At 43.5% G+C, this 27616-nt stretch overlaps 1 protein-coding gene across 6 annotated transcripts in view; it reads left to right on the top strand.

Moving 5' to 3' along the window:
* Positions 1-27616, top strand: part of RNLS (renalase, FAD dependent amine oxidase) — a 255901-nt gene that overhangs the window by 9446 nt on the left and 218839 nt on the right. The window lies entirely within an intron of this gene.

Below are 27616 nucleotides of genomic sequence, written 5' to 3'. Positions count from 1 at the left end.
GGTTCCTCTCATGGGGCGTGAGTTCACTGTGAATCCACCTGAGAGAGTGGGGTTCCTCTCACGGGGCATGAGTTCACTGTGAGTCCTGGCCTGTGCCGTCCACCTCAGAGAGTGGGGTTCCTCTAATGGGGCGTGAGTTCACTGTGAGTCCACCTCAGAGAGGGGTTCGTCTCATGGGGCATGAGTTCACTGTGAGTCCTGGCCTGTGCCATCCACCTCAGAGAGTGGGGTTCCTCTCATGGCGTATGAGTTCACTGTGAGTCCTTGCCTGCGCCGTCTACCTCAGTGAGTGGGGTTCCTCTCATGGGGCGTGAGTTCACTGTGAATCCACCTGAGAGAGTGGGGTTCCTCTCACGGGGCATGAGTTCACTGTGAGTCCTGGCCTGTGCCGTCCACCTCAGAGAGTGGGGTTCCTCTAATGGGGCGTGAGTTCACTGTGAGTCCACCTCAGAGAGGGGTTCGTCTCATGGGGCATGAGTTCACTGTGAGTCCTGGCCTGTGCCATCCACCTCAGAGAGTGGGGTTCCTCTCATGGCGTATGAGTTCACTGTGAGTCCTTGCCTGCGCCGTCTACCTCAGTGAGTGGGGTTCCTCTCATGGGGTGTGAGTTCACTGTGAATCCACCTGAGAGAATGGGGTTCCTCTTACGGGGCATGAGTTCACTGTGAGTCCACCTCAGAGAGTGGGGTTCCTCTCATGGGGTGTGAGTTCACCTGAGTCCACCTCAGAGACTGGGGTTCCTCTCATGGGGTGTGAGTTCACTGTGAGTCCTGGCCTGTGCCATCCACCTCAGAGAGTGGGGTTCCTCTCATGGGGTGTGAGTTCACTGTGAGTCCTGGCTTGTGCCATCTACCTCAGAGAGTGGGGTTCCTCTCATGGGGTGTGAGTTCACTGTGAGTCTACCTCAGAGAGTGGGGTTCCTTTCACGGGGCATGAGTTCACTGTGAGTCCTGGCCTGTGCCTTCCACCTCAGAGAGTGGGGTTCCTCTCATGGGGCATGAGTTCGGTATAATTCTCTTAGCAAATGGTACATTGTGGATTCTGTTGATTTGTGTGTTTTAAAAACTGATACTGTGGCCTTGTTCATGATATTAGTCTAGGTCAAACTGAAGCCCATAGAATTTTTTTTAACCAGTTAAAACTTGAACAGTTTTCTATTTCCCTTGCTTTTAAGAAGTAAATATTTTTGATGGACATGCAGTTGTTTGGCCTAAAAGAAGACCAGTCTCTTTGTGGCCATCCTGGAGATAAGAAGGTTTTTTATGATATAAGAATTGATTACATCGTGCACCTGGGTGGCTCAGTCAGTGAAGCGTCTGCCTTCAGCTCAAGTCATGATCTCAGGGTCCTGGGACTGAGCCCCCATTGGGCTCCCTGCTCAGTGGGGAGCCTGCTTCTCCCTCTGCTCCTCCCCCTGCTTGTGTGCGCGCTCTCTCTCTCATCCACTCTCTCTCTCTCAAATAAATAAATAAAACCTTAAAAAAAAAAAAGAATTGATTACATCAACCCCTGGGAAACCTCATCTTGGATTGCTCTTGAGTGTGAGTCTCATGTTCTTGCCTGCTTGGGACTTGTTGGAGCACTTTTTACCTGGCTTCTCCCCTTCTTTTTATAAATTTTATTTTTATTTTTAATTTTTTTAATATTTAGTTATTTGGGAGGGAGAGAGAGAGAGAAAGAGAGAGCAAGTGGGAGGGAGAGGGAGAGACAGTCTGAAATAGACTCCACGCTGAGTGCAGAGCCTGACGTGGGGCTGGATCTCATGACCTTGAGATCATGACCTGAGCCGAAACCAAGAGTTGGAGGTTCAACTGACGGCACCACCCAGGTGCCCCCTCCCCCTCCTTTTTTTTTTTTTAAAGATGGCTTTGAGATAAAATTCACAGACCGTACAGTTCATCTATTTCAAGTGTACATTTCTGTGGTATTGGGTGTACTTACCTATATATGCACCCATCACCACAGTCAACTTAGGAACATTTTCATCACCTTGAAAAGAAGCCCCATATCCTAAAGCATTCACCTCCATCCCTAATCTTTATCTCCATCCCAGCCCTAAGCAAACAGTAATCTACTTTGTATCTCTATAGATTTCCCTATTTCCTGGATTCTTAAGAAAAGCCCTTCTGTGGCTCTGCTTTGCCTCTACCTATCTCACTGTCTTTCCCTGTCTTCCATCACGTCTGACTGAGCCTGACACAGCAAAGTCACTGACTTCTAGAAAATACTCAGCTTGCCTTGAAGGGTTCCTTTCGCTCCCTTCCTTGAGCTCTTGCTTTAGAGAGATCATATGTTCCTTCACTGTTTTCAGGTCATTGCCTCAGTGTTTGTTGGACTAATCGGCTTCCAGCCAAATTTTCTGAAATGTATTTTCCATCAGCTCATTTGTTAGTTCTGTTATGTTCTGTTGTCTTCCTTATTTTGTCTGCATCGGTCCCTCTCTGATTATTACCCATCTTTCCACAGCAGTGTTTCTGTCAACTTCATGAAGAATAGTGTTGTCAGGAAAGGCCACACATTTCAGTAAAAGTACGTTGCTTAGTGAGCACGACGATTGGATGCTACTAATCATTAATACAATAATGGTTTTATTAACATGGAAAGATTCCACCATATTTTTAAATTAGAAAAGGTATGTAGATGCATTTGTGATTCTTTTCTCTCTACCAAAAATAGTTTGACAGAAACATATTAACATTGTGATTGCTTGAAGATGATTTTCATTTTCTTCCTTATAATTTTTTGAATAGTCATAACTTTAAAAATGAGAGTTTACTTTGACTATAAAAAATGATAATGTTGACACCATTTAAAAAATATATCATGCTGAAAAGGAAATAGAACTTTTTTCCTTTTCCTTTTTATTGGCGGCATATGGTGGGTTATGTAGGGTCCTTAAGATGAAAACATTTACAAGTGGAACCTGGGTGGCTCTGTCGGTTAAGTGTCTGCCTTCTGCTCAGGTCATGATCCCAGAGTCCTGGGATCCAGCCCCATATCAGGCTCCCTGCTCAGCAGGGAGTCTGCTTTTTTTTCTCCCTCCACCCCTCCCCCCACTCATGCTTTCTCTCTCTTTCTCTCAAATAAGTAAATAAAACCTTAAAAAAAATAAAATGTTTGTGAATGATTGACTTGGTGCACTTGACTGAGGGTAAGGGTCTTTGGGTTTTGTATTGGCTCAAATCAGAATTACACCCCATGTAAATAGGTCTGTGTTTAGTTCGTTGTTGTGAAAGAAGCCACCCTGGCCGTAAAGGGTTAAAACAGAATGCCCAACAATAACCCTTTACCACCTAGGGGTCTAAAACAAAGCGATTATTTATTTACTTGAGAGACAGAGAAAGAGGGAGGGAGGGAGAATGCAGTGGAGGGGCAGAGGGAGAGGGAGAGGATCTCAAGCGGACTCCCCACTCAAGGAGGAGCGGGGTGCGGGGCTCCATCCCAGGACTCTGAGATCATGACCTGAGCCGAAATCAAGAGGCTCGACCGACTGCGCCACCCAGGTGCCCCTAAAACAAAGGGATCAAAAACATCTGCTTTCTCTTTTAAGTTATAAATCTCAACACTGAGCTCAATATGAGGATTGTTAATGTCTTCTCTCCGTATTTTTCGGAGAGTCTTAAATACGTACTTGTTTGATTATTACACGATTACATCATAGTTCCCATGAGGAAGACCTCCTTCTACAAAGCTACGTGCTGCCACCTCGTGGACACTCTATGTACTGCAGTTCCCCTCAGAATTTTTAAACTAGGGAGGATTCTGAATATACGTAAAACTGGCTGTAATTTAAAAAACCCCACAGTGTCACAGGGAAATCAACTTAGGCCCACGATAACTGACTGGCGTATTCAGAAGTGCAATGCTAGTCAGTGACAGGCCTCGCCTTCCTACAAACTGAGCAGCCCAGAGCCTTTGCTCTCAAATTGTGTTTCCTTCTCATCCTGCCCCCCTTCCAAATCACCCTCTTGGATCAGTACAAATACCATCTCTGATGTGAAAGACTTCCCTGTTGATTGCACGTGGTCTGGCTTTTCCCTACCCACTGCTCTCTCCTTATTTTGCTTTTTACGGAAGACACGGAGCTTTTTTTTTTTTTTTTTTGGCCAATTTTTTTTTNATTACATTTATTACATTATTCCAAGTGGGAGAACAGGGAATCTTCATGGCCCATTCAGACAACCTCTTATCATCCGTGGTTCACCTCTGGTTCCATAGCCGTGCTGCTCTCTGTGTGTTAATACCGCAGGGTCTTCTCACTTATCCCCACAACGATTATTTCCATTCTTGCTGGTGATGCTCAGATGTGAACCCGTTAGTGAGACTCTGGAGCCCATACTCCTCACTGGTTACACCCAGCTCTCCAGTACGTACTTCACCTTAGACCACCTGTTACTAATGGTTTCCTGCAGGTATGACTTCCTGCTCTCTCCTGATCACCGTGTTTTCTGAACTTCCCTAATACAGATTGCTAATTAAAAATTAAGGGGTGCTTCTGAGATTTTGATTCCTAGGGTTTGGGTAGGACCCAGGAATCTATATCTGTAATAAGCACCCCATGGGGATTTTTTCCTCCTGGTTACGTCTGGGATTCGGTCCTATTTAACACTCATCAGAGTTTATTGTGATTCGTTTTTCAGTGTCTTCTGCACTGAGCCATAAAAGTCCATGAGGAAGGGGGTCCCGTGGGCCACTCTGTCCCCACCCAGCATCAAGTACCATGTTGCACACAGACCCACACACCGCTGGCTGAAGGAACAGCATCTGTTTTATTCCCCAACTTCATTATAAGGTCCCTGTGGTCAGATGACCTTGGAGTCCACTGGTTCTGGTTTGGTTCCCTGTTTGGGTGCTGGGATAAAAGGGTGAACCTTGGGCAGACCAGAGAGTTTCAGGACTGAAAGGGACCTTGGGGCTTCTTCCACCCTGACCTTGGAGATGAGGAGTCTCGGACGTGATGTGCCCTCTTCAACAGCACACGATTCCGTGGGGGCCACACAGGAGAAAGTGGTTGAGAAAAAGGAGGCTCCTTTCAAATATCATTATTGTCTTGATTTCTTGTTTCCTACACATTTATTTATTTGTTATTTATTTATTTTAAAAGATTTATTTTAGAGAGGGGGTGGGGGGGAAGGAGAGAGGGAGCAGGAGAGGGAGAATCCCAAGCAGCCTTCCTGCTCAGCACAGAGCCGTGCGGGGCTCAATCCCATGACTGCAAGATCATGACCTGAGCCAAAACCAAGAGTCGGACAGTGAACCAGTTGAGCCACCCAGGTGCCCCCATGTTTCCTACACATTTGAATAGAACTCTTCATTGAGCTCTGATGGAGTCTCTGGGTCTGAATCCACATATGGGGGCTTCCCTGCTGGAGTTCTCGCCTCCTCCTGCTGGGAGCGTAGCAGAGGCAGTGGAAAGACTGGGGAGAACAGAGTAGAATGTAGCAGGTGGGACGTGGTGAGTGACTCTCAGGCATGAGAAGCATGGAAGTTTCCGGTCCCTGTGCCGTGCTGCCTCCCACATGCCTAGATGGAAGGAATGCATACGTTAAAGGTCTCCTGATGAACATTTCCTTAGTGGTTTGGTATGCTATCTCACAGCCTTAATGCCAGAATGGTCATTTTTTTTCTTGAGATAAGAAGGAACCAGGTCAGGTACTGGCACCTTGGGGCGCACCCCTCCTCCTCCCCTATGCATGCTAAGGAGCTGTCACTCCTGCTCCTGTCAGATGCCTCCACAGAGGTGAGAACCGTATTCACCTGAGCAGACACGTGGTCAGATAGCCCCAGGGGAAAAACACGCTAGTCCTCTCCTGCCTTGACCCCATGAAACACTGCTAATTTTAGACCAAAGGCCTCAGGCTGCCTGACGTTACTTAAAGAGGCAAATGAATGAAAGCAAAAGGTCTACATAGAGCACATCAGAAGGGTCACCGAGAGGAAGCTGAGGGAGAGGCAGGGACGGTCGTAGAGCTGATCTCCTTCCTTCAGGAATCCTGCTCTACTCTGGGCTCCTGGAATGAACCATATTCTCGTGCATTCGCTCCTAAAGCTCCCCTCTCCTGGAATACTCGGACACGTGCTCTGCTCTCCCTCCTTCGGGACCCAGCCCCCGGCCCGTGAGTTCCCGGGCTCCTCTGACAGCTCTGTTCTTCAGGGGAAGCACCTCAGAGACTTCTCCTGCACTGCGTCTTTACATTCATTTAGCTTCTGACATTTGCTCCCCTGCAGAAGGCAGTTAAGAGCAGCGACGGAGGGAGCCAGAATTGGTAACCCAGCCGTGTGCCCACAATGTGGGCGATTTGGGGCAAGCTACTTAATGTCCCTGAGCTCTTGTGTACAAAATGAGGGTAACAAACGTGATCTACCTGTGGGTTCATAGTGAAGATTCAGTGGGGTACTCTGAGTACAGACCTTGTCAGGGCGCTGGACACATAGTAAGCACATTGCTGTTATTAATACTCTTGGTGACTTTTTAATGTTTGTGACTTCTTTACCACTAGGGGAAAGGCCTGGGTATCTATTTAAGGGGTGAAATGCTTGCTGTCGGGGATTAAGGCAGCCAGAAAAATCCCGTGTATCATTAAGGATATCGGAAACACAGTGGGGAACATTACTTTGCCCTTGCGCAAAACGATGGTGTCTTTGTATCCAGAATCCTGTGTGGTCACCTTGTGTTAGAATCTACAACACTGTGGTGCAAGGAATGTCTGTTTCTTTGTTTCTCTAAGCTTACAAATTACGCATTCCACCTACCTGATAGGAAACCCTCCCTCGTCATCATTCGGGCTTCTTCCCTTCGCTTTGGGGTCACATACGGGAATTCCAGGCTTCTGTAGTGCAGGGAACTGGGGAGGCATGGCACCTGAGTGCATAAGGTTGCCAGCATTATTGGAGCTCCTCTGCTATGCAGGCTGGGGCCCAGCCTGGTCCTCTGACATCAGTCAGCCTGGCAGGACTCAGGGATGCCTCATGGGACAGCCGCGCACAGACCCAGAGGCCTTTCCACTGCTCCGAGAGCCCAGAGGCATGCTCCTCGCACGTTCTGCGGCAAGGTGCCTCCTGGGCAGGGCACACAGGTGGGAGCCAGGTCTCTATCCAGACAGGAACCCCCCAAACCCCTGCCCCTTAGACATTTAATGTCCCGCCCCTACCTCCCCATTTTCAGGGATCCACCACCTCGATCCCTCTTACAATCCTGCAAGAGAAAGATGCTTTACTTCCTTCTGACTTCATGTGGGTTGAGGGTGGGAGTTATCCCAACCTTGAGAAACACACCACTGAGCATCTCTTTCCTAGACTGGAGGGTGAGGAAGGGAGAGTTGGTTTTCCCTAAATAACTCATCTTGGTAAATCCTTTAATTTCTGGTTGCTATACGATAGCAAAGATATAATAAAAGTACAGAAGATCTCAAGAAGGCAAGCTGTAATGACTGAAGAATCACATGCATATATGAATATAGGCTGAAAGAAATGAAAACTTCTTTATGGAGAAATGTAGGGCTCCACGGCTCTGCAATGGCAATGGGTACAGGTATATGTAGGCATATGTGTGTGTATTTAATTATAAATGAGGAGAACATGGATTTGCTTTTAAAATTCTAGAATATAACCACCAAAGGAGGAACAGCAACCTTGAAGCCTTCAATAGATCATTTCAGATTAAGAATCTGCGCTTTACTTCATTGTAGAGAAGTTTGCCAGCCATCTGACAAAATAGTATTTGTTTGAGTCTAAAGGAAATGCTTACTTTGCTTATATTTTATTTTATTTCAATTTTTTTTAAGATTTTACTCATTTGAGAGAGAGAGAGGGAGAGAGCAAGAGAGAGCACGACCAGGGTGAAAGGCAAAGGGAGAAGCAGACTCCCCACTGGGCAGGAAGCCTGATGTGGGACTCGATCCCAGGACCCTGAGATCATGACCTGAGCCGAAAGCAGATGCTTAACGGACTGAGCCACCCAGGCCCCTACTTTGCTTATATTTTAAAAATTATAACTTGTTCATCCAAAATGTAATAGTTTAAAAATTTCAGTAAATTCACGGATGGTAGGATTTTCATGAACTATTAAAGATCTTGGGGGTCCATTTCTAATTTTGTAAAGATGCCCTAGCAGATATCCACTTTCTCACTAATTCACTGTGTACCATTCCTCCCCTTTCCCCACATCGGTGCCCTAGCATGCAAGCAAGGACACGCCTTGTGCTGTCCCACACTCTCTTCTCCTGTCCAGCCTCTGGCTACACAGTCTGGTTTCAGATACCCTTCAGGTATATGGGATTGCTCAGGATATATATTTAATGTATCTGTTAATATATCTAACATTTCTCCTCTTTGGATTTACCTTGATGTGTTAAACCAGTTTGATGGACACGTAGGAGGTTTCCAGTTTGACAAAGCATTGCTCACAGAATGCTTACAATGTGTTAAGTGCAAGTCTGAAACGAAGATTTTTTTCTGCTAAATTCCTTTCCTCGTGGAAACAGTTAATTTTAATATAGAGTAGAGAAAGGTCCTCTTGATGATTTTTTGTTCTAAGTTTTCTTGGCTAATCTGTTTTATTTTCTATGTGCTTTAGAATCAGGTTTCATTAAAAACTCCAGTTGGAATACTGATTTGAATTACATTGAACTTAAGCATTAATTTGGGGAGAAAGGACACTGTTACAAAAGTGCATCTTTCTATCCAGAAAAAGAACCCCAAATAGTTCTCTACTTATTTAGAAGTTCTCATGTCCTTCAGTGAAATTTTTTAGCTTTTGTCTTAAGATCTTATATATTTCTTATTACGATTATTATGAAATCTTTTATGATATTTCTGGAGATTGTGAATAATATCACTTTTGGTTTATGTTTACTTAGACATTTTCAGAGAAAACTACCTTGCTGTTTTAAAATCCACCATGGAAAGTCTGTTTCTTTTGATAGTGGAGTTAAACCTTTTTATGTCTATTGGGGTAAATAGCGTGTTGCTTTTATCTTTTCCGTTGATGTCTGTTATTTATTTTACTTTGTTTCTTTTTTCCCATTTTTTCCACTTTTTTCTTTTCATCAACTCTATCAACTGTCTTTTTTTCCCTTCCTCACACTGTTTATTTATAGGATCTGCTTTGTCATTCCACGAGTGGCTATCTTTTTATCCTTTACAAACATGTTTAAACCTGTTTCATTTCCCTCCTATTCCTTTCTACCTTATTCCACAAATAATTGTTGAATGTCTACTGTCTTAGATGTTGTTGGGTAAAGTAAAAAAAAAAAAAAAAATTAAGTAGTCCTTCCCTTTTCCCAAAATATTTTTTTTATCACTTTAAATGACAAAACTGATCAGTAGTCTTACAACAAATGAAACAATCCGAGGTTGAACTAATAATTCATTCCCCACACTCTCCTCCTTCCCACTCCCCAGAGATAAGATGTTAGTGGTGTGGTGAGTGCCCTTCCACACCTTGCTCCAAGCATTGGGTGCCTTCTAAATGTATTGGTTTGAAATTTGCTCTTTAAATTGACATTTCTTCACAGGTGCCTGGGTAGTTCAGTCTTTTAGGTGTGTGACTCTTGACTTCAGCTCAGGTCATGATTTCAGGGTCGTGAGTTTGAGCCCCGTGTCTGGCTCCATGCTCAGCAGGGAGTCTGCTTGAGATTCTCTCTCTCCCTCTGCCTCTGCCCCCCCCCCGACCTACTTGTGCACACGTGCTCTCCCTCTCTCTCTCTCAAAATAAATAAATAAAATCTTTTTAAAAATTTGACATTTCTTCAGATAAATACATCTTACTTATTTCTATTTAATGGCTGCATAATCTCCTATAGTTTGGAAGTCCTAGAATTTAGCTTTTCATCCCCTTATTGTATATTGATGGACATTCATGTGGTTTCCAGTTTTTTCCCCCTATTTATTCCTATTTATTACTATATTGAGTGATGAAGTGTCAAAATTGAAATTTGGGGCTCAAAAGATCTGTACATTTTAACAGATATTGCCATATTTCTTAAAATTTTATAATGATGTGCATTCTTAATTTTGAGGGTGCCTGCTTTTCTATGTACTCATTAGCAGTGGATGTTCTTAGTTTTTTTTGATCTTTTAAGATTTCTGCCTTAGTGATAAGTGAACACAGGTAATTCTTGTTTTAATTTGCATTTCCCTTGACTGTAAATGAGATTGAGCCTCTTTTTATAAGTCTGTTTGTCATTTAGATTCCCCTCTTGTGAATGTCCTGGTCATCTCTAATGCTTACTTTTCTAGTGGGCTATTTGTCTCTTAGGAGAATTTCAGGTATAAAAGATACCAATGTTTTTCATATGGTAGCACAAATATTTCCCAGACTAGCATTTATTTGGCTTTTGCTTTTTAAAAATGTTATTTGCCATAATAATTTCTTAAGATTTTTATTTAGTTAAGCATGTTTATCTTGCATGGATGCTGGATTTCCTGACTTGCTTATTATTTCCCTCACTCTGAAGCCCTGTAAATATTCTAAATTGTATTTTAATACTTTTAGTTCTCATGCTTTATGTTTAAATCCTTATCTGTAATATGTGTTTTATAAAGTATGAGATAGGGATCTGGCTTTGTGGGTTTTTTTCCCCCTATAGGAATACCGATTTTATCAGCATCGTAAGATTTATTTTTCCCACTAAATTGAAATTCCTCATTTGCTATATGTTAAGTTCCATATATATTTACATTTGTTTCTGGATATCTGTTTTGTTCCGTTTATTGATTCCTGTGCCAATGCCATCATTATATGATTTATCATCACTTTGTAGTTGTCAGTCATTTTTTTAGGGAGTCTGAGCTGTATGTGTGGGGTGTAAGCATGAGAAAGCTGGATTGTTCCCTGGAATGGCCCTCAAACTCTTCTCTATGAACTCCATGTCTTTCCACAAAGTAACGGCCTGAATGGTGTCTTGGTCATTCTCTACAACTTTCTAGTCACCTTTGGCTGTTGGAATAGTCTCATGGTGGTCTTTAAGGCTCTGTCGTGGTTATTTTAGTCTCGATTCAGAGGTCATTTGCTCCATCCCTAATGCCAGGTAGGCCTGTCTGGTACCAGGGGCTGGTGGCGGAGTTGATTCGGGGTCTGATTTTGACTATCTGCCCACTCCTCCCTTCAGACTGTCCCGTGACTGGCTTCTTGTTGCTGGTAGGCAGGCGGCCTTGGCTTCCCCGGAGTTCATTCCTGTTGCCTGATGCTGGTGATGGGTCTACATGTAGACAAGGTGGGGTGTGTTTTATTGGCCTAGAGGGCAGGTTTCAGCCTCATATGGAACCTTTCCAGGCTGTTTCCCCGGGGCTAGAGGCAGCGATGTCTCTCCCAGGCAGCCCCACCAGCCAAGCTTCGCCTCGGTCCCTTCAGCAAGTACCTGGTTAGAAAACAAGGCCCCTCCTTCTTGGAGCTCTCTATTCAGGGAGTGTGTCTGGATCATTCTCTGGAGGGCTCTCAGGATTTGGAGGAAGAGCTTCCCTCTGGGAAAACTGGCATTCCCAAAAGCTGAGCTTTGGCATTTCACATCCTGTTGAGTTTTCTCTTTATATTGACTGGACAGTGGGGCTCAGAGTAGCAAGGCCAGTTCTTACCTGGTGATTTCTCAGAACTCGCCGAGGGCAGTTGGCTAGGTCCTTTTCCTGGTGGCCTCTGGAACTTCAAATGTAGCATCATGAGTACTTTTTGTCCCCAGCTTCACAGACAGCCAGGGCAACGGGGAGACCTGCTGTTGCAGTTTTCACGCCCGGAAGGCAAGAATTTCCTTCCCACACCTTTATGAATGTACCCCAATTTAATCATAACCATGCGCCCATCAGGAAAGTCGACTTGTTGGCCTCCCTCTGCCCTGCATTAGCCTCCTGTTCATCCTCCCAACTTGAAGCAAAACCACTTCCTCAGGAGTGTCTTCCTGACCTCCGAGACCAGGCCGTTTCTCCTACCATATGTTATCCCCGTTTTCTGAGCCTCAGATGCTTAGCGCTCACTGCAACTGTAATTAATTAATGGCTTAATCCACTGTGTGATGTGTGTCTTTAGCTGGAAGAATGTAAAGTCCATGAAGACAGGAACAGGTTCCAACTTACCTATTCCTGCTTTCCCAGGATCCCCTCACCTGTGGTCAGCCCTTGGTCTCTGTTTGGTGAATGAATGAATGAATGAATGAATGGTATGATCTGAAGTACGTCTTGAAGAACAGGCAGAGGGACAAGAAGGGAATGTTTTAGAGAAGAAAAAAGGTCTTAGCAAAAAGCTGGGAGTAGAGGTGCTTATCTTAAATTTTTGGGACTGAAAATAGACTGGCTTGGTGGGAGCGAAGGCTTTGTGGTGGAGAATTTAGGGTAATAAAGCTGGAAATGTGGATTTGGGGCAGAATGTGGTAAGCCTTGGATGTGAACATCCATTGAACACAAGTTCTAGTTCGTCAGAAATATAGAGCCTACCTTTTAAAACCTGACTGGATACATTGAAAATAAATAAATTTACCTGATTGGATTGGGAGGAAGAAAACATCTGCAGGACTTGGGGGAATGGTGTTCGGAAGGCTTTTCATCTTAACAGACTCACACTCCTTAAATAGACACTTAGCACTTCAGTAAACCGAACTGTAAAAATACATAATCTCCGAACCTATCGTGTAGTATGGGATAAAATGATAAATACTTCTCACCATGAACACCTTCAGTTTCTTTCCCATGACTGCTAGACTCTCCCATTATCTTTGATGGAAAAATGAGAACCAATTCTTTTTTGTTAAAAGAAGTTAAAATTCCTCATTTTTCTTTGACATTTTGGTGAAAAGATTTTGATTAAAAGCACAGGAAACAAAGGTCCTTTACTCATCAGGTAACATGCTTCATTGCTTTTTCCGGCAGACCATCTCCATAGGAGGGGAGATAATTCAGTTTCGAAACGTCCTGAGATATTAACTGCTCTGTTGGGCTGCCTGCAAGCTTATGAACCGAGATCTCAGTTTTTAGAAAAACCAATTATTACTATTAAATTCCTTTTATTTGTTATGTCTCAATCTTCAGCTTTTATGTCTACCTCATCTACTTGTTTTTCCTTATGGTTATTTGCAAAGTGTTGGAGAGTGGGAGTTGGTTCTGGTCGATGTTTCCTTCTCCTTCTTAGTGCCCAAGAGGCAATCCAAGCTAACCTTTGCCGTCCTCCAGAAACCCAGCAGTCTGCTGAAACAGAGTCCTGCTTCCATTGTGGAGTCTAGAGCAATCTGGCATCACTCTTTCTTGTGCTGACTGCCCACTCCAGGTCCTGGTGGGATAGAGTGAGCTTCCCTATGTCCATACAAGTCCCTCTGGGGAATGACTTACTGAAAAGCAAGAGGAGATCTGGAAGATAATGAGAACGGTATGGAAAGCACTTTGTCCGTATTATGTCAACCACTTCACCTTTACATTTGCCTCATGAGTATCTTACCCCGATTTTATAGTAGAGGAAGGTGAGACTCCAAGAGGTTACGTGAACCTGTCTGAGGTCACGGAGCTGCTGGGTGGCGATCTGGAATCCAGTCTTCTCCAGGCTCTGGTGAGGGAGGCCATGTACCTTTAGGCCCCTGTACCCAACACCGGTTATGTGTGATCTCCCCATGCTTGATATAAACGCATCAATGATGTTAATATTTGGACCCCTTTGTTCTCGGACACATACTATCGATAGCTGTGTGGTGTCAAAGGAGCCCACCAGGTTGCTCCTCGACCACAAGAAAGGATCCCTTCCTAAATTAGCCTTCCTGAATGTGAGCTTCCTTCAGGACTTGGAACTCTCCTTTCCATTCGGAGTTCTTCAAAAGCAGAAAGGCTTTAAGAAGAAATGTCACAACTAGATGTGGGGTGGGATGAAAGAGCCAAGAGCTATAATTTACTGAATTGCATCATTATCACCGGCTCGGTCAGCAGGTGACTTGAATGAAACTTTTCCCTTCTGGGCTGGCAAAGGCATTCGGAAGAGAGAAGAAATTTGAGAACCGAGATTGTTAGCTTTCTAGCAGAAATCTCTGAAGATTCAGATAAAATGTGCTGCACGCAAAGAAGAAAGCATTACCGCCATCAACTATGAACTTGGAAGTAAGGAATTGTAAACACTAAGATTGAAAGAGAGAAAGGGAAAGATAGAAATGGAGGAACACCAGCATTCCGCATGGATACACTTTCTCCCAAACGTGTTTTCCTTTTTTACAAGCGGATCTCATTTAAGAAGTTTCTTATTCGTTGGACCACATCTACAAGACATGGCTCTATGCTAACCGGATGTTTGGATCCTCTTGTCATTCTTCCCAAGCACTGTTTCCAGAGTCTGACATTTTCTCATTTTGACCTGAATGTTTGCTTCTAGAAAACAATGAGGAAGATCATCTAAAAAAGCATTTCATGTTTACCAGTATAGAAGTCTCTGTTGGTTTGAGGAAACTATTTAAATGTTGGCCCTTCCTAAAACTTCTTGCATGGATAATAGCCAAGGACAACCACTCTAGCCAAAGCAGAGCTTGCTTTCCATTTCTGTGACTTGTTAGATTTTTTTTTTTGTATTTTATTGTTTTATTCACCACAGGCCAATGAGATGATATTTTGTTTCAAGAAGGGAAATTAAAATCCAGTTTTATTTGTTTAAAAATGGTAGTTGTTATCTTTTATTTTGATGTTGAAATCAGGTTTATCGTTGTACAGATATTTGCTGAACTCTCACTATGTGCCAGAAACCATATGGACGCTTCGAGTACAGCAGTGAACCCAACATTAAAGCCTCTGGGAACTCTTACTCCAGTGGAAGGAGACAGAATATCTTATAATATTGTATTCCAGGGGGAGGAGGAGAAATAAAGAAATATCTAGGAGAGATAATAGTGAGTTCTGGGAAGGGAAATGAAGCGGGATAGGGAGAATAAAAGTGATAAGGAGTACTTTTGTATGCAGTGGCAGTGGGAGTTTCGAGCAGCAGAGACCTGAAGGTGGTTGAGCCATGGCGGTGTCTGGAAGGATATCCAAGTGGCTGCGGCTGCACGTAGAAGAGCCGTAAGAATGAGCAGTGTCTCAAGGAGGCCAGTGTGGCTGAACAGTCACAAGGAGGGGCAGTGGTGGAAGATGAGGGCAGAGAGGAAGGAAGGCCTAGCTGTGGAGGGCTTTGTGCTAGGATAAAGACATTGGCTTTTGCTCTACGAGGGACGGAAGGCCATGGAAGGCATGGCGTGATCCGACTTAGATTCAGGAGGCGTTCTCCTGCTGTTGTGTGGAAGTTAGACTGTAAGAGGACTGGCCTGACCAGACAGACTGATGCTATGAAAATGCAGGCCAGAAATGCAGGCAGCTTGGACTCTGGCAGTATTGGTGGTGTGTCCAAGGGTGGTTGCAATCCAAATGTACAAGAATCCCTAGTTTCTGCGTCAGTTCTGCTCCTGATTTTGAATCTCAGGGGTTCAAATATTAGGGAGAAAAATCACACACTCATTAATGGTGCCAAGAAAGTGTTTGAAGAAGGAAGAAGTAGTCAGCTATCCCAAATGCTGCCTCCAGTTTCATTTAAGAATTGGCCATTGGATTTAGGAATATGGCGGGGGCAGGGGTGACACTGACGATAATTTCTCTGGGGTTACGGGGAATGAAAAACACATTGAAGAAGGCTTGAGAAAAAACAGGAAGAAAAAACATTGAGATTGTTGGTTTAGAACCGTGTTTGTCAATCTCGTTTTTATTATTACCTCCCTAAAGAGCTTTTTTAGACACTTTTTTCCAATTGTTCTTCCCTCACCCTGGTGAGATTCTGCTATCCCTGGTATGCTTTATATTTGTTACATATTGTATGTATATGTATTTGCTTTATGCATAAAAAGTAAGAATTTTTCACCCTGAAAGAGTTGGTTTTTGCCCATTGAGGGCGGTAGCACCCCTATTGGGAATGTTATGGTGTAGACATTTCTTTAGAGGGGTTTTTCTGTTGGGGGTGGGAGGCAAGGGATTGGACTGGAGACTAGAGAAAAAGGTTGGATTGTGTCTTTATTGTTTTGTTTTTTTAAGATGGGATATGTTATAACATGTTTGTGTGCTGATGGAAAGAATCTAGCAGGAAGGAGAAACCTGATGAAGAATGAGGTTGGGCAGTTCTGTAACCCAGGGTCTTGAGTAGGAGCTAGCGGATAGGGCCTTCGATGACGGCCTGACAGGGATCCCAATAGAGCAGGTGCGGACGCGGAGCGGCAGAACACGGTGGGGCTGAGATGTCGTCTTTGGAGGTGACTGTGTGGACATCCTCTGGTTGATGTGTTTTCTCCGTGAAACAAGAAGCCAGATTGTCAGCTGAGATGGAGGAGGGGCAGGAGCTTTCGACGGTTTAAAGGGGGAGCAGAGGAGTAATACCGTCATTTGGGAGTGAACTGAGTAGAACACAGTACGCTAGCTAAGCAGTGCTAAGAGCCACTTCAAGTCAGTGGTTACCAGTCGAAGACGAGACCAGTCAATATGTTTTTCGTGTTCTCCCCTAACTGCATTAGAGATTTTTAGTATTTGAGTCAATGAATGAATAAAGTGAGTTAATATTGAGTTTATGCCGCATGCGACCTAAGATTTTTTGTTTTCAGTTTAGCACTTACTTGTTTTTTTAAGATTTTATTTATTTATTTATTTTATTTAGAGAAAGAGTGAGTGTGTGGGGGGGGAGTATAGGGAGGAGCCGAGGGAGAGAGCATCTCAAGCAGACTCACATGGAGTGTGGAGCCCGACGCGGGTCTCAATCTCACGACCCTGAGATCGTGACCTGAGCTGAAATCAAAAAGTTGGTAGCTTAACCGACTGTAGTTGGTAGCTTAACCACCCAGGCGCCCAGTACCACTTAGATGTTTTTAATTAGAGTGTTTTATGCTTGATTTTGTTAAAATCCAGGACTTCAGATAAAGAACAGAGAATCGCACACCCTAGTTCAGCTCTTCCGATCAAAGTAACTGAAATGAACACGGATTTTTAGTGCCTTTGTTTTGGTTGATGCTGCTGCTGAATATGGGAAGAGGAGGTAAAAATGACCGATAGTTTTGAATCTTTTCCTATATATGTTATTTTCATTAAAAAGGAAGCTGGGAGTACACAGTAGTTTCTTTGAGGATGTGGTGGTCATTCTCTAGAAATACCTGAAATTCTGAACTATGCCTCTGCTTTCATCCGTTTATTCATTCCCCAAGGATTTTTCTCAGCCTCTCCTCTCTCTGATGAGGCACAAGAGGACGAAACTGAATCTAACATGATTCCTACCCCAAGTACCTCACAGGCATCTGGACGTTGCGCTGCCTTTAGACGCGTCTGTCCTTTGCTTCAGAGTATGTAAAGTTAGGCTCACACTAAAACTGTAAGGAGCATGGTTCCTGTGCAGCACCACACCGAATGTGCACTGATGAAGAGAGAACGTTGTGAAATTTGTAAAATAAAAAATTCATACACTTGACTAAATTCAATCCATTACATCCGAAATCTTCTGGTTGGTTCTCTGCTTTTCCAACAGGAAACAGTGGCTCATAGAGAATGCTTTGTCATGAATACAATGGTGTGTTTCACAGAATCTTAACTAGAGATGATTAATTCTTAAAGAATTACCGATTCTTAAGGTTGGTACACGTCCCTTGTTAAGAGCAGTTGGTGCTTGGAAGAGTTAACAGCCTCATAAATCAGGCCTGTGATTCATCCTTCTGCTGAGGCCAGGCATGGCGCTCACGGACTGCAGGACACACCGAGGAACAGCAGGGGGCAGTGTTTAAATGCTGTTCCGAAAGCCGCTGCTTGGGGCCTCGCACAATTCAGAACGCTTCCCTGCGATGATTGCAAATGCATCCCGGGATTATATTTTTCTTTTATATTGCTATGTGTCATGCTTTGTTTGCCAAACAGAATATAGAAAATGAATAGGCAGTTTTCTGGCACAGTTCTTAGTAGATAAATTGTCAGAATGAACTCCGTTGCTTAAGAAAAGCATAAACAGCTCAGTCACTGGATGTGGCTGTGTGGATGTCGGTTGTTGCGGTGGGGAATTTTGGTTTGGCCAAAGTGATATTTTCTTTGAAAATTCTGTGAGACCACGGTTCTCTTTGTTTTCATAATACTTCACTCCACCCCCTGAAAGAGCAAGCTGTCAGGTTACTGAGGTCCCACCTGTATACATGTGGCTGCACATATCTGACAAGATGGGGGATTTATTTTGCCATGACTTATAAGTTATAGATATTATTTGAATAAAAGGAAACTAAGCTGGGGCACCTGGCTGGCTCAGTCTGTGGAACCAGCGACTTTTGATCTCGGGGTCGTGGGTTTGAACCAGCGACTTTTGATCTCGGGGTCGTGGGTTTGAACCAGCGACTTTTGATCTCGGGGTCGTGGGTTTTGAGCCGCATGTTGGGCATAGAGATTACTTAAAAAAAAAAAAGAAAAGAAAACAGCTTTTGATTCCCTTTTACAACTTTCATGGAGGATTTTTTCATGCAGCACATACAACACAGTGCATTTAAGCCATCCCCCAAGTACAGACGTGTGTGTGTTCATATGTGTGTACGTGTGTACGCACAAAGATCTTCTTCATTGTCCTTTCATTTCAGGTAACGCCACTCACTCTTGGTGATTGAAATCTTTACATGACCATACGCTGGTGGAAAGTCTGTGCCTGGTCGTCACTCTCAGGCGGTAGATAGATGAGGGTATTGTCAGTCCATAACTGCTGTTCTTCATGACTGTCCACTAGTCCCCCACCTTCTATATTTACTATTCCTCGTGAAGACTCCACTTCGAGAGAATGTGATTCCGTATTGCCCACGTTGCTAATTGCATCCAGTTAATTAAATCCACATACATCTACGGAGCACTCGCTGTCTTCCAGGAATTGTCCCCGACTCTGAGGTCACATAGGCTGAGGAGCCCTCACCCTGGTTCTTCAGGAGCTCGGAGTGGGACGATTTGTCTCTGTTGGACTTCTCTTCCAGTCCTTCTGAAGTGTGCTGTTTTGTGTGTAGCTGGGCTGAGGGCAACGTCTGGTTGTTTCTTCTGCCCTTCTTTCTCATCTTGGCTCTGCTGCTTGTCCACTCAGTGACTTTGGGCACACGACTGAACCTCCCGGACTCCCCGGTTTCTCCTCTGTACAGTTGAGATGAAAGTTCCTACCCCATCAGGGCATTCATTTGGGAGGAGTAAATGAGGTCATGATTAAAGCACCGCGTACGCTGCTGGCACATGGTCAGGGGCAATGACACAGGCTCCGCCGTTGCCTTTGCCCTTGTGTTGGGCACATGGCTGGCGCTGACCGCCACGGAGGTTTCCTTCCCTTTCGTTCCCCTGCTGCCGACCCATTCTCCAAGCGCGTGGCCAGAACTTAGAAGCAGAGTGACTCTTGCAGTGTATCCAATTTATGAACACCTTTTATGGGTTAGCTATTTTACATGACTGTAATCCTTGGAATGACCCAGTATTGTTATTACCCTCACCATTTGGGGGAGGACGCGGGAGATGAGAGTCACTGTCTGCGGCTGCGGCAGTACCCACTAGAAGAACCAAAGTACTGACTCTAAAGCCTGGCACCTTTGCACTGCCACACATTGTTTCCAAGGTCCCTTCTAATTCTGAATGCTCTAATTTTTTTTTTTTTTTAATGAGTGTGTTATGATTGCAAGCAGTAGAATCTTGTATGAGCACAGACTCAAAGCCTCAAAATCCGGATGCCTGATGATGTCATTAACAAGCTAAGATGTAGAGATCTGCATTTTTATAAATAAGTGTGACTATTAGTCCACGGACAGACCAGAGTTCCCCAAATAGTTCTCGGTTCTTGCCATCTGCATTGGTTGATTTTTCTGTTTCAACTGAAAGTTGAATTATTTTTAAAGGGGTGGGGGTGGGAGTGCTTTTCTTCTTTAGACTTTTGGAAATATTTAAAAATTTTTGATAAAAGTTTATCACTTTGATTTTTTTAAAAGATTTATTTATTTATTTGAGGGAGAGTGAGAGAAATTACAGAGGAAGAGGGAGAAGCAGACTCCCTGCTGAGCGTGGAGCCCAATGCAGGACTCGATCCCAGGACCCTGGGATCATGACCTGAGCCAAAGGCAGACGCTTCACCGATTGAGCCCCCCAGATGCCCCTATCACTTTGACTTTTAATAAAGGGTTGTTTTGATATTGTGACTTTTCTTTAATCATAAGTAGTGAACTTTGAAGACCTGTGTTTGCTTTGGTGGAGTAGTTCTCTGTCTTTACCTTGTATGTCTCGGTCCCGGTAGCCTGAGGACATCAGCTGTAAAGAGGTGAAACAATTAAGGAGATGGACAGCTGGCCCAAGTGGCTCAATTGCCCAGCCATTGCCCTTTGAGCTCAATGTAGCAAGGGTCCCCGATTTGAGAAGGAGGAGCTTGTGGGTATTTTCTGCAGAGAAACTGAACAAACTATTAAATTACAATAATTAGAAATCTACGTAGAATTGTCTGTATCAACTTCTAAATGGTTACCTTGGGCAAATGCCAGTCTATCTGGACTTCATGTTCCTCCTCTGTAAAATGAGACCATTGGCTTCTAGTTCTCCAGAGATCCTTCCACATCTAAAATTTAGTGTACAAACTCATCTGAAATGATTCTGCAAAAAGGCCATTGCGTGTGTGTAGCTGCTGCTTGAAATTCGAGTTCCTTGAATGTGACTTCACAGGACATAGATGTCAGAAAGTGTGTTTATAAAATGTTAAAGTGGGTGAGTGGGAGAGAAATATTTCATCCTTGTTTGCAAACACCTTGGTTAGCAAGCTTGCACCTTTCTTGAATACATTAGATTTTGGGGGAGGAAAGAACAAGGCTGCTCATATTCATATCAAGATTCAGATTTTTTTAAAAATTTGGGGTACCTGGGTGGCTCCGTTAAGTGTCCAACTCATGATTTCAGCTCTTATCGTGATCTCAGGGTTGTGAGATCGAGCCCTGCATTGGCATGTGTGCTGGGCATGGAGGCTGCTAGAGATTCTTTCTCTCTCTCTCTCCCTCTGCCCCTTCCCCCCACTCTCTCTCTCTCTCAAAAAAAAAAAAAAAAAAAAAAAAAAAGACAAGAAGAAAAGGTTAACTTCTCTCTCTCATCCACTAAACTTGAGTTCTTTGAGTCTTACTCTATCTCTACCACCTTCCACTGTAATATTTCTGGAATGAGTGGCTTATGAATTGAATGATGAGATCCCCAGTGTACTTGATTACACGTTGTGGGACGACTACGAGAAAGTTAGACTTTTTCAATCTATAATCTTTCTAGCTTCCTCTATCCCATCACCTGCTATGTTGAAGAAAGAAAAATCAGTTACCAAAAGAAAAAAGATCTTCCCCTTAGCCTGTTCCCTCACTGAACTCTCATTAGAGAAAAGCAAATGACTCTATTTTTGATGGTTAGATGAATGATTTTTTGAAGTTTTACAAGTATAAATAAATAATCTTTATTTCTATAAAGCATTCTACTTGTACAACAGAACAACTGAATGGAATATGGCAGGAATTTGGGTAGATCTTCTCCACTTGCCAAAAGGTATGTCTAAAGCAACAATAAAAAACAGCAACAACCAAAACAAAAGGAAGTTTGGGGATTATGTGTGTGGATGAGTGGATGGGTGGGTAGGTGTGGGTGTGAGTGTGGCTATTGTATTGAAGGAGGAATGGAATTTAAAGACATTTGTATACATTCTGAAGCAACTTCTGGGTTAAATACTGAGTCCTACAGTAGTAAGTTTCAATATTAGTTGTTTTAAATCTGACAATGTTTTATCTATTAGAAGAAATTTAAAAACTGGGTTTCAATTTGTGAATGTAGGAAAAAAAAAGATCAAAGCACTTCCTTTTCTGGGCCTTGGTCTCCTTAAGTATGACATGAGAGGGTTGGGGTGAACAATGTCTAAGGTTCTTGATGCAGCAAACATTTGCTGATTTTATAAATCAGCCCATCAGTCCAACACTGGCTTTCCACATTGACCCCCGAGTGGTATTTCTCCTACGCTGATCTTTCCCTGCCCTTTCACTCCCCCCGTTTATCTCTTCAAAACAAAACAAAAAAAAAAAATTTTTTTTTTTTTTACTTTCCCCTTTCGTCGTAGCTTGTCTTATGAAACAAATGTAAAATCATAAGCAAATTGGATGTTTCCAATTCATGTTTACAGGCACGGGCAGTGTTCTTTATTTTGACAGACACGGGACCAAGTGTTAGGGGATGAGGCAGTGGAGGGCAGCAGGTGTACGAGGAGCCCCACGTCACTCCGCGGCCCATGTGCATGCGAGCACTCCCCACGATTCGTCACCCTGGACACAATCTGTTAGCGTCTGCCGTCAGCGCTACCAGCACCACTGCCCTAAATGGGGAGCGAGCCCTGGCCTGGCCGTGGAGCCACATACGCACGTGCAGCAGTCAGCTCCCCTTCGGAATGGTCCCGAAAGAGCACATCGTCTGCTTGTGGATGCGGTTGCGGCGTGACACGGCAGGGAGCGAGCCTTCGTCCACGCCCGGGCTTCCTGGAAGGCTCGACTCCACCCGTGTGTTAAGTGAATCCTCCGATCATTTGTTGGTCTTCGAATGTGTAGATTTTTTAAAAATATACCTCTCCCCATCAATAGGTAGGGACGTATTTGTAATCAAGGAAAAGTGTGATAGTTAATTACCTCATGAGGTGCACCTAAGTGAATCTTTAAAATTTACTTAGTGTATGTCTTAAGTTAGTTGCTGTAGGGGTCGTGGTGGTGACACTGCCTTGTCAGCATTTTGCCCTGGAATGCGTCTGCCGCAGCCGAAGTTTGGCCGGCTCTCACCACTGCCTGATGGGGAGGCGGGTCATGGCCCTTTGGTATTTGGAGACGGGCACCCAGAGTCTTGGCCGATGACTAAATCAAGCAGACGAGCCAGCAGGGGAAGCTGGTCTGGAAAGTAATAAGAACAAACAAAACATGACTGGAAAGTAATGAGAACGATTTTCTTAGCTGTCTCCACCACTGAAATGCAGCCGTGCCAAGAAATTCCAGAGATGCTGTGAGGATGCTGGGACCAGGGAACGTATTGATAAATACGCTTTGGCTTTTGGAGACATTTCTCAGGGCGCTGTGGTTTCCGTTTCCACCATGTGGTCCCTAGTAGCTTACTTACTCCGAGAGAGTTTTTGAAACTCCTGATAAAACGCACTGCATAAATTATTTGGAGGGAAGAAAACTGGGGTGATATATAACGCTCATCAAATGTTTCTATCTCGAGTGGCGCATATTATGTGTCATAGAGTGAAATCTGGTCTTTGCCCTTAAAAGCAGCGCAGGGGAGGGGAGTCAGCAGAGCTGAGCCAGGTGCTGCGTGAAACAGATGTCTACACCCGCATTCATTTATCCAGCCTCAGGAGCGTCCCTCCCTCACCAGCCCCTCTTCCATGTTCAACGGAAGGGGGCCGTGACCCAATGGGATCTGTTTGAAGAGATTTGGGGACACATTGAGGTAAAGGTATTTAAGAAAAGGGACCTCATCATTCGATTTTGCTTTTCTGTTAAATTTTCATGATCATATTCAGTATTGCAGTGCCTGGTCCTCAGGCCACTGCCATAGAGGATGACAATCACTTGAAAGTTGAGCTAAAACCTCAAATCTGCTGGTAAAACTGGTGTCCTACGTAGGTAACTCTCAGAAGATTCCATAGTTTCAACATGAGCATAATTCTAAGCCATCATAACAGTTCTCTGATCTGCAACTCTGAGAAAAAGTTCTAAGTGGGTTTTATTTTTAAAGATTTTATTTATTTGAGAGAGAGAGAGCACACAAGCAGAAGGAATGGCAGAGGGAGAGGGAGAAGCAGACTCCCCCTGAGCAGGGAGTCCGACGCGGGACATCTCAGAACCCTGAGATCATGACCTGAGCCGAGGGCAGACGCTTCAGTGACTGCGCCAGCCAGGCACCCCAGATCTAAGTATGTTTATTATTCCCGCTTCAAAGATAAGAAATTGCCCAATGGTGACACAGTTAATGAGTGAGCTTTTACTGGGATCCAATTAGGCTGTGTCCAGGGGCCGGGCCTTCACCATTCCATCATACTTCTCACTATTTATGTGCTTCTCACACCTGACAAATGAGCCACGGGTTTGAAAGTAGAATAGAACCACAGTAGAAGGGCAAGCTGGACAGTTGTTCACTTCCCATATTTTCACATTCAGTGCGGTAGGCAGAATAATGGCCCTGCAAAGATGCCCACGTCCTAATCCTTGGAACCTGGGAATACGTTACGTTACCTGGCGAAAGGGACTTTGTGGATGCAGCTAAGGATCTGGAGATGGGGAGGTGATCTGGATAATCCAGGGGGCCCACTGTAATCTCGGAGGTCCTTGTAGGTGAAGGTGGGCGGGAAGACTCAGAGGCAGAGGAGATGTGATGTGAGAGCAAAGTTCATTCAGAAAGACGCTCTTGCCGGCTTTGAAGGTGAAAGGGGGCTGCTGACCCAGGACCGTGGGCAGCCTTCTCAAGGAGCAGAGCCTCTCAGAGAGCCTCCAGAGGGGCGAACGCAGCCTCGTGGGCACCATGTTGTTAGCTCTGTAGACCTATTTCCCGCTTCTGTGAGGTAATGTATCTGTGTGATTTGAAGCCACTCTGTCTGTGGTAAATTGTTATAGCAGCGTGAGAAAACTAATATTCCCGGGAATTATTTTCATTAGTAATAACGTTTTTAATGAAACTAGCTCATTCTCATCTGAGAATGATCATAATATTGAACATTATAATCATTACTAACTGAATATGTAGAAACTGTGAGGAATTTACCTCTCTTCTCTCTTATAAATGATTCCAATTGACTGCTTTCTCTGACAGTTTGAAAGAATCTTTACATCCTTACAGCTTTGTGAAGTCAAGTACTGATCGTCTAACTAGTTCTAAGGAACTTGAGAGCAATTTACTTGGAGATGAACTGCAATCTTATTTGGGCCTTTTAATGAGACCGTTTTTTAATTTTGTTTTGTTTTGTTTACGGTGAAAAGGGTTTGCCCCTTCATAGAGGATTACTTATATCCTACTCACTGTTGGGAAAGCCAGAATGGCTTTGAAGTTTCAAAATGCTGCTATTTTTGGAAATGTATTTACTTCACCCGAGATAAAATCTATTTTATCTGCAATTAGTTTCACTTCGCGTGTTGCAAGGATGTGTCTGTCAGTAAGTTTTGTAAGACCCCACTAATTATTTGATGAGAAATGTGGTTTCCAAATTCATAAAGTTCCAGGAAGTATACCAGAACTACCATGCAGATGCCAGGACCAGGACGGGCAGATGGAAGCGCTTTCCCATCTCCTTCCACCTGGAGCTGAGTGACCTTAGGTTTGGAGTGTGCTTTTTAGGTTAGTGCCGTACAAATCAACGAGACAAGAGAAAACAGTGTGAAAGTAAATAGAAGGAAGTCTAGAACTAAGGACATAATATCTGTGAAAACTGTGTCAAGGGGTTGATACTCCGTTTAGGACCATTGCTTCCAAATAATGAAGTGAAAAAGTTGACACTCGCGTGTCCTCAACCTCTCGTCCCCAAGTGCACCAGAGTGCAGACACACACTGCGAATTTAGTCCCGTTCGTGTGTTGGACATCCGTTCTTGCGGCATCACAGTCTCCCTCAATTCCTTCCTTGTCATTTACATGCTGCAGCCTGCTGTCTAACCATCATCGTGGTTTCTTGGTAAGAAATCAATTTAGGATTTGAAAGTTCTTGTTGTCTTTGAAATAACATTGTTGGATTTTCTAACACTTGTTATACAGAAGTCTTTTCTAGCCAACACGAAATAAGCTTATGGCTAGTTAAGAAAGATTTTTAACATTTCTTGCCTCGATAATTTCTTGTTTGATCATTGACATATGACATCAGTTTTCTGAATCATGGATTAGATGATAACATTTCTATTCATCCCCAGCATGAAGCCAATAGTCAACTATTTTTAACCACTATCGTTATGAGAAGTTTCTTTCAGTGGTAGCATTCATTGACATGGTCATTGTTTCTTATATGAAAGTAAGAAAAAAAAACCAGTGTCTCTTTGCAATAAGCACAAAGAGCAAAGCCTCATTCTCTTACTTAATTGTACTCAACATAAATCAGTGAACTCTGTCTTTATTTGAACTGTGCAGAGTTTTTAAAGTCACCATTATTTATTTTAGAATTTTAGAATTTTCATTTTTGGTTCAAGTAGGTGAAAAGATCAGCAAAGCATTTTTTTCTTTTTATAATAATTTAAAATGTTCCGACTAGGCGACAGTGCCAGAATACTCTTTTGCATTTACAAATGACTTTACAATAAGATAAATATAGAAAGTGAATATAGAGCTTTATCCATTACTATGAATAGGCCATCGGCAGTCAAATATACTTTACAACAGTTAGAGAATTATGTAGGTTTGGATTTTTGTTCTCATTCGTGATGTGAAAATAATTGCAGAATTCTCCTGCCATTAAAATATGTAAATATTGAATATATTCTGCATTCTTTCTAATTACTTTTCAGTAGCATTCAACATGCCAGACGTGGTATTTTTTTTCTCAATACCTCCCCCAAATTTGGGACACTTCATTTCACATGAACATATATGTAATTTTTGATTTAGTGATTATTTATGGAATGAATGGTGATTCAAATTCTTGGAATACTTCAGAACGATTATGTTAGGAAACTTTTATTGTTCATTAGTGCTACTGATAAAATGTTCTTATTTAAAATTTCCAGTTAATCAGAGTGCAAACATTTGGATATTTTTTCCCTGAAATGGCAAGTCTCACACTATTTCTAATTAGAGATGGCTGTAGAGTGATACATCGTGGCAGAAACTGACAAAAAAATGTGTCTTTTGACAAAATGAACTTCTGGGAACTTTCCTGTCAGCTTGTTAACATTAAGAGATGCGTAATGCCGAATTGTTCAATTTATATTATTGACTCTAGACTGTTACTTTTTTCCCTTTGTATTACAAGGAAATCTCACGTTAAGTTTTGGGTCAGTTCTCTAGAAAAATGAAGATAAAAGTTTGGGCTAAGACACGGGGAACTTCCCAGTGGTTTGCTACACTGAAAATACAGATTATGTTGTGGAATCCCTGAGAAGCAGTGAGCTCAGTAGGCAGGCTCCAGGCGAGCAGCGGGCTTCCCCAGGAAGGCAGCGCCGTGGCCTCGGACCTTCCCAGACAAGCTGCTGCTGGAGACCCCCAAAGCGGAAGTGCCCAGGGGAGCACGCGCTTGGGTGTTACGGTCACTATCAAACAGCCACCAAATGGGATTATCCCAGGGCCCCCTGGGTCACAGGACCGGATGTTGATTACAGCACAAACAGCATACCAGCTTTCCTACCTTACTGTAAAAAATCAGACTCCAAACAAAACAGAACTCTGTCTTCTATACAAGAGCATCCTTTCCGGAATGGTATTTCCTACCTCCATCATGAAAGAAGACCGGAAGTCGGCAGTCGTCCACATACACGTAAGGAGTGTGCTCCAGTGGCTGTAGGGCACTCAGGCACCGGGCTGTTTGTTTTTTCAGAATCCAGCAGAGCCTCCCTGCTTCTCAGAGTGCTCATCTCTGCGCCATACTCGACATTTTAAATTGGAGTCATGTGTGGACTGGCAGAAAGCAGAGGGACCCTGGAAATGATTCTT

Source organism: Ailuropoda melanoleuca, chromosome 6 (genome assembly GCF_002007445.2).
Source record: "Ailuropoda melanoleuca isolate Jingjing chromosome 6, ASM200744v2, whole genome shotgun sequence".
NCBI classification, from domain to species: Eukaryota; Metazoa; Chordata; class Mammalia; order Carnivora; family Ursidae; genus Ailuropoda; species Ailuropoda melanoleuca.
The sequence above is the reverse complement of the archived record's forward strand: the minus strand, read 5'-3'. Positions and strand labels throughout refer to the sequence as shown.